The sequence below is a fragment of the Anser brachyrhynchus genome (genome assembly GCF_964034855.1).
Source record: "Anser brachyrhynchus genome assembly, chromosome: 1".
NCBI lineage: Eukaryota > Metazoa > Chordata > Aves > Anseriformes > Anatidae > Anser > Anser brachyrhynchus.
The window spans coordinates 138,690,380-138,709,747 of record NC_137694.1 but is presented as its reverse complement, the minus strand read 5'-3'; the positions used below and the strand labels follow the sequence as shown (position 1 = coordinate 138,709,747).

Sequence of the window (19,368 nt, the reverse complement as noted above, 5' to 3'; positions counted from 1 at the left end):
CACGGGTCACAACCAGGTTAACCCATCTTTCTGACCTCCCATGTGAAACAGAGACCAACCTGACAGTTACTCATCCTGAGCTGAACCTATAATTTCTTGACAATCTATGGCACACCTTGATGACTTACTAGCTGAGGGAAGCTAGCAAGAAACATAGATGCTGCTGCTTCTCCACAGAGCTAATTATCTTGAGATGTGGAAAACCCATGTGGCCAGCGCTGTGTTTTCCCATCCTCTGATGAGAAAGGAAGACAACGGAGGTTATCCTCTGTTGAGGAGGGTGACGGAGCACTGGAACAGGCTGCCTAGGGAGGCTGTGGAGTCTCCCTCTCTGGAGATATTCAAGGTGTGTCTGGACACCTACCTGGGCAGCCTGCTCTAAGGAGCCTGCTTTGGCAGGGGGGTTGGACCTCATGGTCTTTTGAGGTCCCTTCCAACCCCTTTGATTCTGTGATCCTGTGTGATCACCAAGGTGGTGGGGAGTTGTTTGTGACACCACTGGAGCATTCCTGTGTTCCCTTCTAAATCTCTCCTTGGATAAATATTTAGCTATATAAACTGCAAGTCTACTGGTATTTCCTGAGCAGAGACCCATGGCATGCTATCCAGGCAGAGTTTCACCTGGCTATACCCAAGTGGCTCAGTATCTATCTAATAACGTATCTTAAAAGTTACTGGGCTTTGCAGTGAGAAAGCTATAATTCGCTCCCTTTTGATAGGCACAGCTATGTACAATACACATCCAAACAGCCTGTGTGGGTGACTTCCATCAGTACTCCACCTTCATTTTGGTTTAAAATTACCTTCCCAAAGAGAAGGAGGTGAAACAGAAAGACTTCAGGGCCACTAACACCTATTCTCCATTAAACTGTTCTGAAAGTCATGAAGAAAAAGTAAAATGATCACAGATATTTCCTCTACCTATTTTGGAAACCACTGCATTCTTTTTCTCTTAAGAAATCTCCTTGCCATCACCTCAGCTAAGAAAATGAGAAAGAAAAGGAAGCCTGAGCCAGAGAGAACAGAGAACAACTTAAGACATTTGGGCAACCTGGAATGTAGTTTTGCTGGAGGGCAATATTCTCTTTCCACATCATTTTGTGTTTGTGGGATAAAGGACTTGTTACAGCTTGGCAAGGCTTTTTAGTGGATTTCTAACAGAAGAAAAAAGAATTTAAGATGTTTGACTTGCATTGTTCCAAATTACTACATTTTTAAGCTCTAATCAACCTTTTTTTTGATCATTGCTCTTTTAAGATGTATTTCCTTAACATAAGCAGTTACATTTTCTCTGCATAAACTGTGAATCACAGCCATGATTTTATACTACTTTACTGTAGGACCGTTTGCAAATATCTCTTAAAGAGTAGTCAATGAGCACATCAGCAAAGATTTTCAAAAACTGGAAATATTTTCTCAGAATTATCGGTGCTGCCACCTATTTTATCACTGGCAACTGTGGCTACAACACCCAGCCAATAAATTTTCACCTGGGATGCAGTGAGCAGTGACCATCAAAAGGCATGGAGTGTGCAATCAAAGTTTACACATTACATTCAAAAGCTACAGGTTATATTTCACCCCTGAATTTGAAACAAAGGCATTCGTACTCCATGCTTAGAGCAAAGAGTCTTTCCAAGCTCTTTGACACTGATAAGGTTAGCTTGCCCACTATGGGGCGGTTTCCGTTCTCTGTGACCCTTGGCTTATTGAGTGTTATATTTTCTGACTGAAGGGAGTCCACTCTTAGGAACAGACAGTTTATGCTCCACACCTTTTTCACAATAGTAGGATTGTCAGACTTTTTCTATAATACAAATGTGTGCTATCCATTAATTCCTGGCAGAAGCATCAAATCTGTCACTTTAAACTGTAAGATTTTATTTTAACTATACGGGGGGAAATAAGACCAAGCTATTAGTGGGGAACTGAAAAAAATGATGACTGACACAAGAGAAAATCTTACAGCTGCTACCTACACAATTTAAAGAGTATATCCATGCTCTCTCAAAGATTATATGAATACTCTTTCTGTTATACTCTGGTCAGGTTGTGATAAATCCATCTATTAAAAACAGTTGGACTCAAAAATCAAGAAATTTTAGAGACATTCTTTGCATTAAAATGGAAGGGAGGGAGGTAGGGAGGGAGGACGGACCTGGAGAAGGGTCATTGATCAGCAGAAGAGTACTTGAAGAGCAGCTCAAAGGAATTCCAGCCACTCCAGCCAGTAAGTCTGCTTCATCAGGGGTCCAACTCAAATGTCTCTATGCTAACACATGTAGCGTGGTGAATAAACAAGAGGAGTAAGATGTGGTGGGGTGGCTCCCATGACTAGAGTGTTGGGATTGAAGGATGCAGGCTCTTTAGGCAGGACAGTCAGGGGAGACGAGGAGGAGGCATTGCCCTCTATGTCAGTGAGCAGCTGGATTGCACGGAGCTCTTCCAGGGGATGGCTGAGGAGCTGACAGAGTGCTTAGAGGTCAGGATTACAGGGAGGGCAGGGACAGGGGACATTGTAGTGGGCGTGTGCTACAGGCCACCTGATCAAGAAGACCAAGCATTTGAAGCCCTCTATGGACAGATAGAAGCAGCCTCACATTCACAAGCCCTGGTCCTCATGGGTGGCTTCAACCACCCCAATATTTGTTAGAGGGACAGCACAGGAAGGCATAGGCAATCTAGAAGGTTCCCAGAATACTTTGATGACAACTTCCTTCCCCAAGTGACAGAGGAGCCAACGAGGAGAGGTGCTGTGCTGGGCCTCATTCTCACCAGCAAAGAGGGGCTGGTGGGGAAGGTGAAGCTCAAGGGCAGCCTTGGCTCCAGTGATTGTGAAATGGTGGAGTCTGGGATTCAGAAGGTAGCGAGGAGGGCGCACAGTAAGCTTCCTACCCTGGACTCTGGGACAGCAGATTTTGGCCTCTTCAGGGATCAGAGTAGAGCACTGGAGAGAGGAAGGGCCCAAGAAAGCTCGTTAATATTCAATATTAATATTCTTCACTAAGGGCAGATCATGCCTGACAAATCTGATGGCCTTTTATGATGGGGTTACAGCACTGGTGGATAGGGGAAGAGCAACTGACATAATCGACCTGGACTTGTGCAAAGCATTTAACACTGTCTCTCATGATATCCTTGTCTCTAAATTGGCGAGACACGGATTTGATGGGTGTTGCATTAAAGGTTGAAGTAATTGGGAGTGATGCCCAAGTAGCCATTATAAGTAATATATATAATAATAATATATTAAAAATATAATCATTATTAATAATATAATTATTAATAATATATAAGTAATATATATAATATAATGTAATGTAATATATATTATATAAAATAAAATATGAATTGGCTGGATGGTTGCACTCAAAGAGTTGTGGTCAACAGCTCAATGTCCAAGCAGAGATCAGTAACGAGTGGTGCTCCTCAGGGGTCAGTACTGAGACCAGCACTGTTTAACATCTTTGTCAGCGACATGGGCGGTGGGACTGAGTACACCTTCAGCAAGCTTGCCAATGACACCAAGCTGTGTTGTGCAGTTGACACGCTGGAAGGAAGGGATGCCATCCAGAAGGACCTTGACAGGCTTGAGAGTTAGGCCCATGTGAACTTCATGAGGTTCAATAAGGCCAAGTGCAAGGTCCTGCACCTGGACTGGGAAAATCCTAAGCAAAAATATAGGCTGGGCAGAGAATGGATTGAGAGCAGCCCTGATGAGGAGGAGTTGGTGGTATTGGTTGGCGAGGAGCTCAACATGAGCCAGCAATGTGTGCATGCAGCCCAGAAAGCCAACTGTATCCTGGGCTGCATCAAAAAAAGTGTGGCCAGCAGGGCGAGGGAGGTGATTCTCCCCCTCTACTCTGCTCTTGTGAGACCCCACCTGGAGTGCTGCATTCAGCGTTCAGCTCTAGGGCCACCAGCACAAGAAGGACATAGGCATATTAGAACAAGTCCAGAGGAGGGCCTCAAAGACGATCAAAGGGCAGGAACACGTCTCCTATGAAGACAGGCTGAGGGAGCTGGGGCTGTTCAATATGGAGAAGAGAAGGCTCCGGGGAGACCTTCCAGGCTTCTACCAGCAGCCTTCCAGTACCTAGAGGTGGCCTACAGGAAAGCTGGGGAGGGACTCTTTGTCAGGGAGTGGAGTGATAGGACAAGGGGGAATGGCATTAAACTAAAAGAGGGTAAGTTTAGATTAGGTATAAGGAAGAAATTCTTTACTCAGAGGGTGGTGAGGCACTGGAACAGGTTGCCTAGAGAAGCTGTGGATGCCCCATCCCTGGAGGTGTTCAAGGCCAGGCTGGATGGGGCTTTGGATAACCTGGTCTGGTTGGAGGTGTCCCTGCCCATGGCAGGGGGGTTGGAACTGGGTCGTCTTTAAGGTCCCTTCCAACCCAAACTATTCTGTGATTCAGTGATATCTAGTTTAGTGGAACCTTAAGTACACTGGATCATACATAGATATGCCAACTTAATTCCCTTAGGATAAAAATCAATAAGAAAAATGCTTTAAAAGTGTATTTTTCTCAACATCATTTAACAACTTCTAGAAAAAGCAGCAAAATTTTCAATATTGTGCGGTTGACCAAAACATACCATTTTCACACTTCCAGCAGATCTCACTCTTTTCAAACAAATGGAAAGGAAAACAGGCTACAGAGCCTCATAAGAGAACATCTTAGAAAAGCCACAGGTCAAAGAAAACCCAGATCCAAGTATGCAGGTGAGTCAGGAAAGAGTATCATGCAACAAGGCTTATATATTAAAACATCACACGATTAGAAGAGCCATAGAAAAGGGTGTGATTTTTCCTATAAATAGAGACTCCCGTAGGCCCTTATTTCAGTTGCTGTTTAGTGGGATCCCTTTGAAGCAAAAGGATGAGCTGTCATGTGGGAGAACATCAAAGTAGCCAAATAACTACGCATTAGTGCAGCAAGTGCTGCATCTTTCAGTTATCTCTTCACAGCTCTGTGTTTCTGCAAGGCAATGTGGATAGCATACCAATGTCCACAAGGGTGGCCCAGCAGATACATCACTTACTCCATGATGATAACAAATGGTAAGACTATCAGATTATAAACAAAGCGTGGAACTGAAAGATTTCTAAATCAGAGTTCGTATCACATTATCCAATCTACTTGGAAAGAATGCAGTGGGAAAAGTTGCTGTGAATTCTGAAAAAGCATTAAAAAATCATCAGACCATGCAAAAGACATCTCTGTAACCTATGAGCTATTTCCTGACTATTTATCACATTTATTCCAGCAGTCTCTGTCCTCAACACATTAAAATGTAGCATTAGTTTTTGGTAGTACTGGGGAAAGTACTCATAGCTATTTGAGCTTTTGAGAGCTGCTTGAACCCAAGATTTCAAACAGTTTGTAAGCAAAATTGGAAGAGTTTATCTAGGAGGGTTAAATACTGCAAACTAATTATGTACATTTGTAATGAATTCTTTCTCTGTTGAAATGCTAAAATTGATCTGTGACAAACAATTATTAAGAACTCTTATGTGTGAAAATACAAAGGCAATTTTCTAAAATAATTTAATGGCTGACTTACTTTAATTAGTAGTAAATTATTTATTGCAAGTTCTTTAATCACCTTCTATTTACACAAGGGAGCCCCAACCTTGCTTGAGCTACAGAAATCACTACAACAATAAACAATAAAAGATATTATCTAATCCTTATGGTTTTTGTCTGTGTTTGGGGAAGGGAGGGCAAATGAGAAGAAAGACTGGTTTTTATTCTACTCTATAAGGTTACCAACAAGCAGATTATTTGCAGTTAAGGTAAGGAAGCACAGAGTGAGCAGACCATCAGAAATCGTGAGTATATCTGCATGCACTATGTCATATCCCTTCATAAACTCATCAGTTGCTGTCTTAGAAACGGGTCCTTTTCCCAGCAATTACAGGAAGGCTGACTTGAAATCTCACTTCTTCAGTTGGTGGGAAACTTTTTCTAATTTCTAGACTAAACCTATTCATGGCTATTTTATACCTAATTGTTTTTGTAAAATATCTTTTACTGTAAATATATTTGTACTGCTTTTATTATTTGCCCTACTGATATATTCATGGACAGCAAAAGTACCATCCCTTGCATTTAATTATTTTTGGACAAAACCAGCCAAATTCACTTAGTCTTTCTTGTTTGTTTATTAGAGCAGACTCTGTTTAACTCAGAAAGCATTCTCTATTTCAGCTTGTGCTCACCTCCATTGAAAATGCAGAGCAGGACAGTCTCCTGCACTATAGGTGGAACTCAATTATGTTGGTTCTGATATTTCCCAATTTCCTTTGGTTATATGCCATCAAAAACATCTTAGAATCATTTATCTTTTTCACAGATATATGAAAGTTTAAGCCGCTATAGCAGTGGCTTATATTTGTCACCTTTAGTCATCTTAATAACTCTGAATACACTGATGTCTTCTTTTTCCTCAGCTTTATCTTTTAACTGATGAGCTTTGAGTTCATAGCTGAGAAGTTATTTTATGTTACAGTTCAGGGAAACCTTTTGATACCAGACAGAAAGAAGGCACCTCAGTATTAACAGTTTGCAGATTATTAGCACTGTATACTTCTGCTGAATTTCACTGCACCGCAAAAATCTCCATGTGAGATTATTAAAGTTTAATATGAAAACACTCAACTAAGCCATGCTGGAAAATCTGCCATTAACATTCTTTAAAGTCTCATCATACCAATCCAGGGAAAAATCAACTATGAAAGGTTTGGAAAAGATCACCTTTAAATAATGCTCTTTGTTTTCCATATAGGGCATGTAGTGAAAATCAGCACCAAATATCAAAGTGACTTTTTAATACATTACCCCTTCTTTTTTGCTAGATCTTTAGGGGTGTATGAGAAGCAAAATGGGAGGGCAGAAGAAAGGGCAGTATTTTGCAGTAAAGGTTGCTGAACTCTCTCAAAATGGATAAAACCAGATAAAAAGAGGGCAAGAATGAAAAAGAAAATGAAAGCAGTTTTCATAGGAATTAAAGCTATAGTCATACAAAGAACACAACAGCAGCAGTTAATTAGACTTTAATTAGTTGGAAGAAAGTAAATCAGAAAAGTTTTGAGAAACCGTTTGTCAAAAATGCTTCAGCTGCCATGAAGGACTATTAGAAAGGATATACACAAATTGGGGGGAGGGAGGAGATTGTTTGTTTTGGGTTTGGATTTGTATGTGGTGGAGGTTTTTTTTTTTTTCTTTTTTCTTTCCTTTTTTCTCTCTTTTTTATGGTAATAAAGGATTTTAAAACTTCTTTCAAGCTTTGTTATGCTACAACATGTAAACAGTACGTAGCTAACGAAGGGCCGTGTCTCTATTTCTAACTTGCATTCTAATTAGAGAAATCAAAGCACTCCAGATGCAACATCCCAGCCACCAACAGCACACCCTGCATCTGGAAATGCTATGGCCTGGCTGAGCTCCTGATGACAAACTCCAGTCCTGGAACTACTTATCCTTGAGAATAAATATTATTTTCCTGACTGCAAGCTTCTTTAAGAAATGATATTTGATATTATTCTTGCCTTCCTGTATAATAAACCATATTAATACAAACCGTGTTAAGCTTCTATACTTTGTGTACATCTTTCTTTGCCATTATCATATATTGTCCTACTGGTGTGTATGTCCTGTCACAACTGCCATTGATCCATCACATCTCTTCTGACTTGTCTTTTCCGATTTCCTATTACATCCTTCTCTACCACATTTTCAGGTAGAATGGGAGAGCAAAGACAATGCAAAGCTCTGCCCTACTGTTCCTTCATATTCTGCAGCTCCCACTGAAAGCAATTGTTTCTTCCAGTGTTTAGATATTTCCTACACTGATTCTCTGTGCGAGCTTGCTTGATTTTACCCAGGGTGGTTAACTGAAATTCATCTACCTGTGACTTGGGGAGAGACTCTTTTTCAGAGAGTATAGTGATAGGACAAGAAGGAATGGTTTTAAACTGAAAAAGGGTAGACTTAGATTAAATAAAAGGAAGAAATTCTTTACTGTGAGAGTGGTGAGGTACTGTAACAGGTTGCCCAGAGAAGCTGTGGATGCTCCATCCCTGGAGGTGTTCAAGGCCAGGCTGGGTGGGACTTTGGACAACCTGGTCCGGTGGGAGGTGTCCCTGCCCATGGCAGGGGGGTTGGAACTGGGTGATCTTTAAGGTCCCTTCCAACCCAAACCATTCTGTGATTCCATGACTGATGGCTACATCTGTACCAACCACTTGCTAGCACACGTCCTATTTTCTTCAGCTACCTGTAGCATCTAGTGACCCCATCTTGTCACCTTAGTCTCTATCCCATTATTTAAATATACATCTTGCTATACATTCCTTCCAGTGTGTCAGAACTGGAGGATCTCACAGCAATCAGTGGAACATTTCAGAAGCCACTGTCATCCCATCTGACCTGTGACCAACAGTCAGCATAAACAAGCTTGCTCTAATCCTCCCCTCCTAAAAAAAAAAAGACTATGAGTGCGACCCTGAGGTCAGATAAGATTCACTAGACACCAGTGTTGCCACTCATGAACATTCTTATTCTGGTAAAATGCATATAGACTTGAAAACGCAAGGCAAATTCAAATAGATGAACAGCAAGTAGGTTGTGTAAGAGTGCTTTTTGTTTTCTATTTTTCCCTTAATGAAATTTCATTATGTTGTAAAGCATCTTAATGAAATGCATACAGGAAACAAGCATAAGTTGCTTGAAAATTGGAGTTAATTATACATTAACTGCAAGTCTTGTAGGCAATGGCCTGAGCACAGTACTTAAGACGTTTATCATCTGAAGCTTAATGATAAAAACAACAAAACAGAATGGTTTTTGTCCTTCTTACAGGCTTATAAAAACATTAAGCGGCTCATTGATAAATAGAAAGTCAGTGGGGTATTAGAGCTGGGGTATTCTTTCTGCATTTTTTCCTCCCACTTTAGTTCATTTGGAGCACTTTCCCAACACAGTGTTGGCATAGCTCTGTTTCTACTGGTTAACAAATATTTTATCCTAGATATCGACAAGATAAGAAAAATGACAAGGAAATCTGTAAAAAAAAAACTTTGTTCTCTAAAGAGAATTCTATAGTCAGAGCTCTACACATCTAGCTCCAGTGCTTCGGAGAGGCACTTCAGCTTCCTCGCGTTCAGAAGGAATGTGTGGGATCTGGAAATTCTGGAGGGTGACCTTCATTCACTGATTGTATCAGGAATAAAACAATATGAATATTTGCCTAGATAGTTAGAATAAACAAGAGTGACAAGAAAAAAAATAATCTATTTCCCACTTTTTTGTTCAATGATACTAATTTCTAGCAGTTATGCAGAATTTATAAGTACTAAGATAGTAATTGAGTTGGCCAGTTTTACATATCAGAGATATCTTAAAGAGAAGTAGATAGCGATGTTAGTGTCCATTGTTTCCTGTAAAAGCAGATGTCCAAATATAATGACAATGCAATGACTGAATGCTTAGTGCCTGCCAATCTACTTCTACTATAATGCTGAAAAATGATGCTGATTTACCTGTTCAACTGTCCTAGCCTTTGCTTTTTTTTTTTTTATTATGAGAACCTACTGACCCATCTAACTATATTGGTCTCCGTCTTTTCTTGCTCACATCATAACATTTTTCTCAGAGACCCAGTGGGCTCATTAATTTATATTTCAGAGCTAGGAACTCCACTCTAAGTTACGTAGCCTATTTTGATATAAGCCCAGAAAAGATGAAAAATCCATCTTGTCTGGAAAATTTGTGCACAAGTTTTATCACCCTCTCTATTAAAGCCAATTTCTCATTTGACCTCCTCTGCCTTTAACTGATGGACAGAGGTCAGATAAATAGCCCCCTGAGTTTTCAGAGTTGCAGTCTTCACAAGAGACCACACATCAGACAATTGCTTTTATAACCATGAGAAATGTTGTATTAAAACTAGTTAATTTTCAGCTCTCCCTAATCATGTTCTTATTTGCCTTTTTTTTTCTCCTCCTCACTGCTGCATATCAAAACCAAAGGCCTTTTGGTTTTGATAACTTTTGAATTCCTTCTCTTCCAATTTATGGCAATGGACTGTGCTATTCCAGGAAAATCTACAGGGTCAGACAGAAACTGAACACAGATTTTTTGCCTGAGGTCTAAACTGGCAGCATGCAAGCTAGCTCTGGTCTGGAATTTGATGTGGAACTGTGCATAAGCAAATACACTTGGCAAATACTTGGGTAACACCTAAGTTTCCCTCTAAGGCACTTTCTCCAGCCGCTCAGTCATTTCCTTGATCCACCCTTACACTTTCCCCAGTTTTTCCAATACCTTATGTGTGTGTATACATGTATGTATATACACATTTTTTGTTGCATCACTTCTGATTTTCTAAATGTCCTTTAAAAAGGTATGTATATTCAGAGAGTTAAGGGTTTTCATGTGCTGATCAGTTTTTGATTTTGCACTGGGCTGCATAAAGTGTGCATTTCTGATTTCCTTAATCTTAGGGTCATGCTTTTTTGATACATATATATTATTTAATTTTTTTTTTTTTAAAGAAAAAAGGGATTCATGCATACAATTAATGGGAGGACATGGAAAAAGCTAAGGCAAGTCCTTGACTTGCCTACTTACTTTTGTGCAGCCTATGGGCTATCCTAATTTATTAAGGTTAATAGTGAAATTATTCTAATGTAAAGCAAGCAATTTAACAGGTATGTAATTTGGGGGGAGATAATTTTCTTTTTTTTCCAGGCCAAATGTAACCCTGCCAACTGGAGCCACCTCTCCCCCTGAGAAGACAAGCGCTCCCAATGAAACATCAGGAGACCATTTTCTACCCAGAGATTTGCATCAACACCAAACAGTGTTTATGCAGCTCAAAAACAGTTGACCAGAATTTTCATGAGCTTTTCCAAGTAATTTTCCTTGGCATGGGATCAAGCACCAAGAAGATATGAAGTAAATGAAAAGGAGAGGAGGTGACAGATTAAAATGCCAAGCCAACACGCTGTAGCTGCTGTGCAGAGTGCTTGGAAAAGGCCTTGTTCCTTACTGGGCTTGGTGAGGTGAGGGACATTACTCATGGAATGCTCTCTTCCTCGTGTGGTTTCTGCTTCCTTACCGAAGGTGCCTGCACTGCCCACAGATAGGTATGCCATGTGCTGGGTGGGCAGAACACCCTGCCCCTGCTGCAAAGGCACCTGTGCTGCTTGCCCCAGGAGGTGCCAGCCACACGGACAGCTCCCTCTGCCCTTGCAGCACCCGGACTGTGGAAGACCACGGGAGGCTGCCGTGCAGTTCAAAACCAAGACTTTTTGGTAAAAACATTGTGCTGCTATGAAAAGGACTGAGAATCTCGTTTTCTAGGTAAATGGACCGTCAGATGAAAAGTACAAGGAAATAGCTATGAAAAATATGTCAGAGCTGCACTGCAGGGTTTTAGTGGCATTTTCTTCATACTCATTATTGAAATTAATTCACAAGACTTGCCACAGCCACAATGCTGATAGGATGTAGCTGTAATACTTTAAGCTGCTGTTAAGAATTCAAAACATGACAATCAAAACAGTCCTCTTATATATGATTAGAACATTTATTTGCTTGTTCAACGCAAAATTAAGTAGTAAAAGCAACCAGCAGCTGGGAAGGCAGCCAAGCAATAAAATTGATTGATTGCCCAAATACGTAAAAATCATATCCACCACTTTCAAACATTCTCTCAAAAGCAGAAAATCATCTCTTCAAGGTTACCAAACAACCTGGTTAGACAGGATAGTCAACCCACCATTAAACAGAAGACAAAGTTTGTCTATGTGATATATCTAATGGTTGCTCAAAATAGCACGTACCTCCATAAATCTGTCTCTGTTTAAGCTAATTACCAGAAGTTATTGAGCAATTACATTTTTCTTTATTCTTTGACTATGTCAGATATACAGTTGTGTCTTGAGGAAAAACATATCAGTCATATAACCCATGTTATTTTCAGAAAAGATGCATTCTACAACTTCATTTTACTTTGCTATTGCTTCTTTCATAGATCTCTTCACTGCAGCATGTCAATTTTCTTTTTCATACATTACAATCAGCCACATAAGGATCCAGCTTTCAAATTATATCCATTTCTCCTGTGCTGCCATCATTCTCTCAAAGTCAATGTTGTCCAAAACCAAGTGTTAAACAAGTATTTATGTTAAGAGTGGAATACAAACTGCTGAGATGCAATCAGACTTTGCATGCTCACAGATAGACTTTGCCCTGAAAGGCTGGTATTTTCAATACCTAGTTATCACCAGAGAGATAAACAGTATTTATAATGTGAGCAAATAATATACTACAAATAAAAATACTTAGATTGAGACAATTAACCACTTTTCTACTGAAAGAAATCACACCTAAAAAAAACTGAATTCAGCCTCAGAGAGGGTGCTGAATGCAACACTTCGCCTTCCAGACAGAGCCGCGTCAAAAGAAGTTTCTTATCCCAACGGACTGCATCAAGGTCCCAGTTGTGCATGCCAAATTCACATTCTCTTCATTATTATTATGTGTGACAGCTTTAGTCAATTTGAAGAATGAGAATTCGTGGCATACAGCATTCAGAGGGATTCAGTACCTCATTCTGACAGAAGCCATTGAAAATCCAAGTCATAAATCTGACTTTGCAGGTTCTGATCAGGAAAAAAAATACTGCTGACAGGTCCAAAAGTTGCAGGAATGCTTTTCACATAAGAAGTTGCTTATAAGACAAAAAGATGTCGTTCCTCAACCTGTATGAATAAAATCTAACAAATATACAGCAATAAATATCTTCAAAGGCTTTTGTAAGTCTTAACTAACCAAAATTAATTTCACTAAAACTTCTACTTGACTCTTAAATGGTTGGTTAAAACACCCAAATAAACCTCCTACCTGCCTGCTTAAACTAAAGAATGATTTCTGAAATAGATTTAATACACATTAATTACTTAAAATAATAAAGCATCATGAATTTTACCCATGTATATTGAATGGACATTACTCAGCAATCTCTGAGCTGTAAGAGTTGCAATAGTCCTTTTGGTTTTCAAATTGTGGTTCAGTTTTGCATATCATTGTAATTACTGCAGCTGCACTACTGCCAACAAGATCCTAGACTCAGAGCTCTGGGCTATGACAGCACATCGAAGTAATCACCATGGGATACTGGGCTAAACTCAAACAGGTTTCTTTTTTATGAGCTATATACATGAGCAAAAGCCGGAGCATGTTTAAACAAAGCAAATCAATTCAAGTCAAGCCTCCCTGCTTAATAGATTCACACAGCTTATTAAGATGAGCAAACATGCCTTAATGAAGAACACCCATATGAGAGGAACAAGGACTCGGTTGTGCTGCTTAGGCAGGGCAGGGCATAGCCCCAGTTTCAGGCTGTCTCAGCACTCAAGGAAGTGAATCCACTACAAAACAAGTTCACTGCAGACTCCACTCCTCTGCCCACCTGCCTTAGTCCCACTTTGCTACCCAGCAGAGTGGTTATGGTTATCTCATGACTCGCCAGTGGGCACATCACACTTTGCAGGACAGCACAAGCAATGGCTATGGTGACTGCACATTTAGCTGGCTTTTCAAATGGTGCGATGACTTCTCTTACTTCCCCTGCTGCAGAGACTAGAAAATCACCAAGTACTTCAGATGCTAAGGTATAAACAAATACTGACTCTATAGGAAGACTTGGAGTAATATCATTAGTCAGTGGAAACTACAACCATGAAAACTTCCCATTCATCATTGTCTTCCCACCCCAGTACAACTTGAAGCTGTCAATGTAAGTTGGTCAACACTTGTGTCACCACTGGGCTGTGCTATCGCAGACTCTACAGGTTTATTCATCGTGAGTTGTAGAATACAACTGTAATATCTCTAATTTGTCTGTGAAGCAACCATTGCCACACTATGGCTTATGAGTGTGGAATTTTGCTTAATACTGTGAAAGTTTCAAAAACAAGAAGTACTCGTGAACACATTTGGAGGTGACAATTCTCAAAAGAGAAATACAACTCTCCTTAGATCATACCACACTTACGTATGAAAGTAGTCAGGGTATTCTTCTGCATTACATCTTTGACAAGACATTGCTTTTCCTTGTCTTTTTGCAGCAGTTGTAACTATGGACAGCATATGCAAGAGGAATGCAAAAACGATACCGTTTTGATTTGTATCTCTTAGTGACCTCTTAACCATGGTAAATTTGCCCAGATGAGTGACTGAAGTTAATGGAAGGCTCAAAGGCTCTAGAACAGGAATTGATTAGCTGAGAAATCCCTGTCATGGACACTGGGCATGGGTCTGTGGTTTATATACACAGACACCTTACACAGACATACAACACAATCATAAACAAACCAGTTAACTCATTATGCAAATTTTTACAGCTAATTATGAAATACATATTAAAGAGTGCTTCATACTCCAACATATTTCAATCTCTATGAAAATGATTAAATATGGAATTGGTAACTAGATTAATCATTTACTGCAAAATTAAAAAGGAAAATACAGGAAAAGGAAAATGATTACTATATGGCACTGTGGCTTCATGCAGAATCACGTTTGAATTTCAAACAGAAAATCCAGCTTGCTTAGAGATTTTTCAGTGTCTTATTTTCCTGTTTAAAAAAAAAGGCTATCTGACATCATCATTTACTGTGCACAGTACATCTTGCAATCTTTCATATTCTCTCTCCGGTTGTGTCACCTCTCTGACCAAACAACCTGAAAATACATAATTATGTATGAAAAGAATTCAAATTAAGAAAATGCTAATATTAAGTGGTATTGAATGACATTAGAAAGCTCACCAACATTACTGAACAGATTAAATTAGCTTTTTTCCACAACATTAAGTCTGTCACGGAATGCAGCTCACTGTACATGCATTTCTCTATCTTTTATTCAAATTAGCTCAGGGCTTTTCCTTGCGTTGTGGCTTTATCCTAATTGAGAATTATGATGGAGTATAGTCAGTTGTTGCCCAGGTAACATCACTCACAGTTCCGAACCCCACCAGGCAATCAAAATATACACTGAATAAATAATGCAGTATCTGCCACATGAATGACTGGTTCTATCATGCACAGAAATATTTTAATATTTTCCCCTCATCAGTCAAGAGATACTCTTTTGAGCTACAGATACCTGTGGTTTTGTGGTTAGAGCTATATTTCATCATGATCTACTGCGTATAATACATCCATAGGCCATGAAAAGAGAACTTTTCAGATACATGCAGGCTGAAATCTGCAACAAGCTGCAGAGGTGCAAAGACTAACTGCTGTGTATCATCTACAGCACAAACCCAGGTTCAGCATACCTTCTTGAAACAAGGACATGTCACACCATGGCACTGCAGTATCTTCCAATTCAAGCATTTTAAGAGTGTTTAGAAATAGTTGTTAGCATTTAAATGGAAAACTGTTTTTACTACATCTGTGTTTACCTCTAGACCTCCACCTTCAAGATTTGCAGAGAAAAGTAGTTTTGTTCACTGAAATAAGCCTACATAACCAAGCCACCTCTTACATGTTTCTCCTTTGCTGGCCTTGCTTTTTTCCTGTTCTGAATTACATTTCCTCTTAAGCAAGAGGAGATTTGTGCAATATTAGTACCATTAAGGAAACAGGTTCGCTGGCAAAAGAAACCTGGAACATTTCTGTTTCCAGACATTTTATGCAAAATACCACCTTCCATCCCATGAAAATAGGAAAGCTGGAATATCACAGTTTGCCTTACATCTTCTCCAGATGGATCTCCTCCACATTTCTTTTCCATCTATACTGGTGGGGGTTCTTTCAAAAGAGTTATTTTAAATATCATACAAGTCACATCATAGCTGAACTACAAATCCTGCATCTCCAGCATACTGGTATTTCTTTCATAATATACAGTTCAAGCTCTCACTACTATTTTATGGCACTATTATGATGGTTTTAGATGGCAAATAATAACTAGACAAAAAGCTCTATTATACATTTTCATTCTTTTGTAAATTTTCACTTCCAGAAGGTGATCTACTTCTTGTAACTGGTCTTGGAACTGAGTTTCTATGACTAAGCTCAGGTGAGAAGTAGCCTGCATTATCAGACATATCTACAAAGTACAAACTAACTCAATATCACATATATCAACAGTCCTGCAGTGACACATGCAGAGCTTCATACTCTGTGTTGAAGTCAATAACTACAAGTATATTTAGTAGGCGGTATATAGATGAGAGGAGACAAATAGAGAGGCGATAAATAGACAAGAATAAAAATTCCTGTTTTGCTCCGTTTCTCAGTGGAATACTTTTGACTCCCTGAAGTTTCGCAAAGTGTTCAGTGAAGCCTCTATAACACTTATAATTTTTTATTATTTTTTTTTTTAAGATATAACTGCACCTCCTGGATATAGCCAAAACAGAAAGAAACCAATAAAAAACTCTACAAATAAAATAGAAGTAAAAGATAATTCACAAAAGCTTTTGGAGCAAAGCCTCCTGCTGAAAGAAATGGGACAGAGAACGGAGAAACCTTTAACATGTTTCTGCAGGTTTCCAATAGTCTGTCGGGCATTCAAGATGTTTTCCCACTCCATCTTGTCAGTCAGTCAGTCATGTAAGACTGAGGACGAGGATTTCTACCAACTGGAAGCAGCACAACAAAGAACTAACAGGAACTTAACTGATAACAACAACAAATGAGATTAAAGGAGCTGAACAATTGAATCAAGTGCTTCCTTTGGAATTATAACTGGGATAGAAGAGCTGCTATGGAGACAAGAGGAAAACAGAAGGTTTCTGTTCTGAACTAGCAAGGACAGAAAAATCAAGAGTGCTCTGAGACTAGTATCCTATTTAGGAAATACCACAACGAGCCTATGGAGCATGGTTTCATCAAAAGAAAAAGCCAACGTTAATCGTTGCATGGCATTTCCTTTAGGAAGGCAGAATAAAACTACCTTTGCACTAGGGAGAAAGGTATTAGTATCTTCAGTGAGAATGGCATATATTGATATCCCCCTTGCAGTGTCCTTTGGAAAGTTCAAAGGACAAAGTGTCTCTAGGAAGCTGAAAGTGTGGAGCAGGAAGTGGCAAGATGAACTAACAGTTACACAGAAGTAGCTCGAGAAAGTCTCCACAGGGAAATGCTGTATGGGGTGTTTAATGAAAGGTTGGACATGGTGCTTAGGGACATGGTTTAGTGGCTGATACTGGGGGTAGGGGGACGTTTGGACCAGATGATCTTGGAGGTCTTTTCCAACCTTAATGATTCTACGATTCTGTGACTGCACCACTCAGAATCCACAGGCTGTGAGAAAGGACACAGTTCAGTAACTATAAAGCAGAAAAATGTACATAACTTTGAATTTAAATAATGACGCTGGAGTTGTTTTTATTGGCACTAAAAATTCTGTGGGTTTATAGTTATGTTTGCACAGCAATTTTGCATCTTCCAGAACCTCTGAGATGGATTCTGTACCACTGCTGCATAATCAATAATTCTTTAAAGATGCAGTAGGAAAGGGACTAAAACACATACAAGAATCACCACCATTTTATCTGCAACTAATATTTTGAGAAAACAAAAGTGAGATAAAGTACAGGATAGGAGTAAGTGATATTCTGAAGTATTACCTTTAAGCTTTAAGTGCATGCCCCAATAACCTGAGGTAAAATCATTCAACTATCAAGGTATTATTGATCTGGAGTAGGGATACTAATGTTTCATCAGGACACCTAAATTATACTTTGCCTTCAAATTATACTGCTTTTGCAAAACATATGTTGTAGTAAAAAACAAAAGCATACTCTCATTATGGTTTCATTAATGCCAGTGGTAATTTTGGCACTGCTACAGCACATCACTAAAAGGATTTAGTTAAATAGTACAGCACAACCAGCAAAGAAAACTCACTTGGACAGGTACTCCTAAGAAAATATTCCAGGGAGGCAAATACAAGATTTTAATTTGCTTTTAAGTTGTCTCTGTAGATAATACAGTATACTGTGCGTGCACTCCTCTACTCAAAGTTTACTCCTATGTGAACTTGTCGTTCTTATTCTTTTGTTGAAATTTGAATCTCTATTCTGTCATTCCTGTCATTCACATTCAATCAGTCTACTTGCATTGACTTTATGAAGAGAAAAGTACCATTCAAGCAATTTGGACACCGAGTACATCATTTTAAAAAGAAGAGTTCAGACTTCCTGAATTAATTTCTCCTTTCATCTTCATACAAGACTGCTATTGTCATACGTATAGTGTATTCAAGGACAAAGTCATCACTAATCTATACATTGGGAATACTTGATATTATTTATTAATTGAATCATTTAGTACTGTAAGAGGAATAATGCTCACATAAGGCCATCCTTTTGATCCACAAACAATTTTCAGGCTCCAATGAGCCTTGAATTTTCAGGCTCCAATGTACTACTAGAATGAGAGAAGGAAAGAAAGAAGATAGAGGCGTTTGAAGAACATGACAGCTCAGAGAAGCAATCTGCAGATCATCTACATGACACAGCTAGAATAAGTCCAGGAGTGCTCACCCAGCTGCAGTCTAAGGGATCTGCCATGCAGCCAGCTACTGCTGCTATCTGACATCTGGGATCCTTAACTGTCATTGCAAAGCAAAAAAAAAAAAAAGTGGTGTGAGTTCACCAACCAAAAAAATACTACTAATAATAAATCAGCTCTGTCTTCCCCACTAAAAGAAATATTTCTAAATAAATAAATTTTGTTGCAGGCACAAATGAAAATGGAGTCTCTGTGCAGTGCATGAACACAGGGCACAAATGCAAGGTGAAATAAGCCCTCACAAGTGACTGTAAAGCAATAAAACTATTCGAGAAATATCAGTGTCGCTAAAAGCAATATGGCATGCCCATATCTGACCAGCAGTTTTGCTACTCAGTGCTCCACTTGCAAAGATTGCCATGGCTAATTCACACCAGAGGGGTAAGCACACCTCATTTTCAAGGCTGAGCCAATGCTCTCAAGTCTGAGAATCCAGTTCTCCACTGACAGAAGATCTGAGTCTGGTTTTCCCTGCCCACCTACCAGTATTTACAGTGTGCGGACAGCGCTGCAAGCAGAGAAGTGACCCGCCTAAGAACGCTGGGTACATTATCAGCAGAGCTGGGGAGGGTGAAGCCTGCCCGCTGCCTGGACAGGGGAGTGCTCCTTGCACAAAAGCCCCCATCCTCCCACCACACGCAGCACCAGGTGTTCGGCTTCATCTCAGTAAGGCCAACTCTTGGTTTCAGTGTCTTACAAATCTCTGTGAAATACAATAAAACAGGCAGCCAGGACTTCCAGATTACTGCACAGAGCTGCTGACA

At 39.6% G+C, this 19,368-nt stretch overlaps 1 protein-coding gene and 1 long non-coding RNA gene across 2 annotated transcripts in view; both read right to left on the bottom strand.

Moving 5' to 3' along the window:
• ZBED1 (zinc finger BED-type containing 1) overlaps window positions 1-19,368 on the bottom strand; it is a 211,555-nt gene that overhangs the window by 77,132 nt on the left and 115,055 nt on the right. The window lies entirely within an intron of this gene.
• Window positions 2,844-19,368, bottom strand: part of LOC308197673 — a 39,011-nt gene continuing 22,486 nt past the window's right edge. Inside the window, exon 2 of the long non-coding RNA XR_013953219.1 lies at window positions 2,844-12,790. This is a non-coding gene — a long non-coding RNA (uncharacterized lncRNA). The remainder of the gene's footprint in view (window positions 12,791-19,368) is intronic.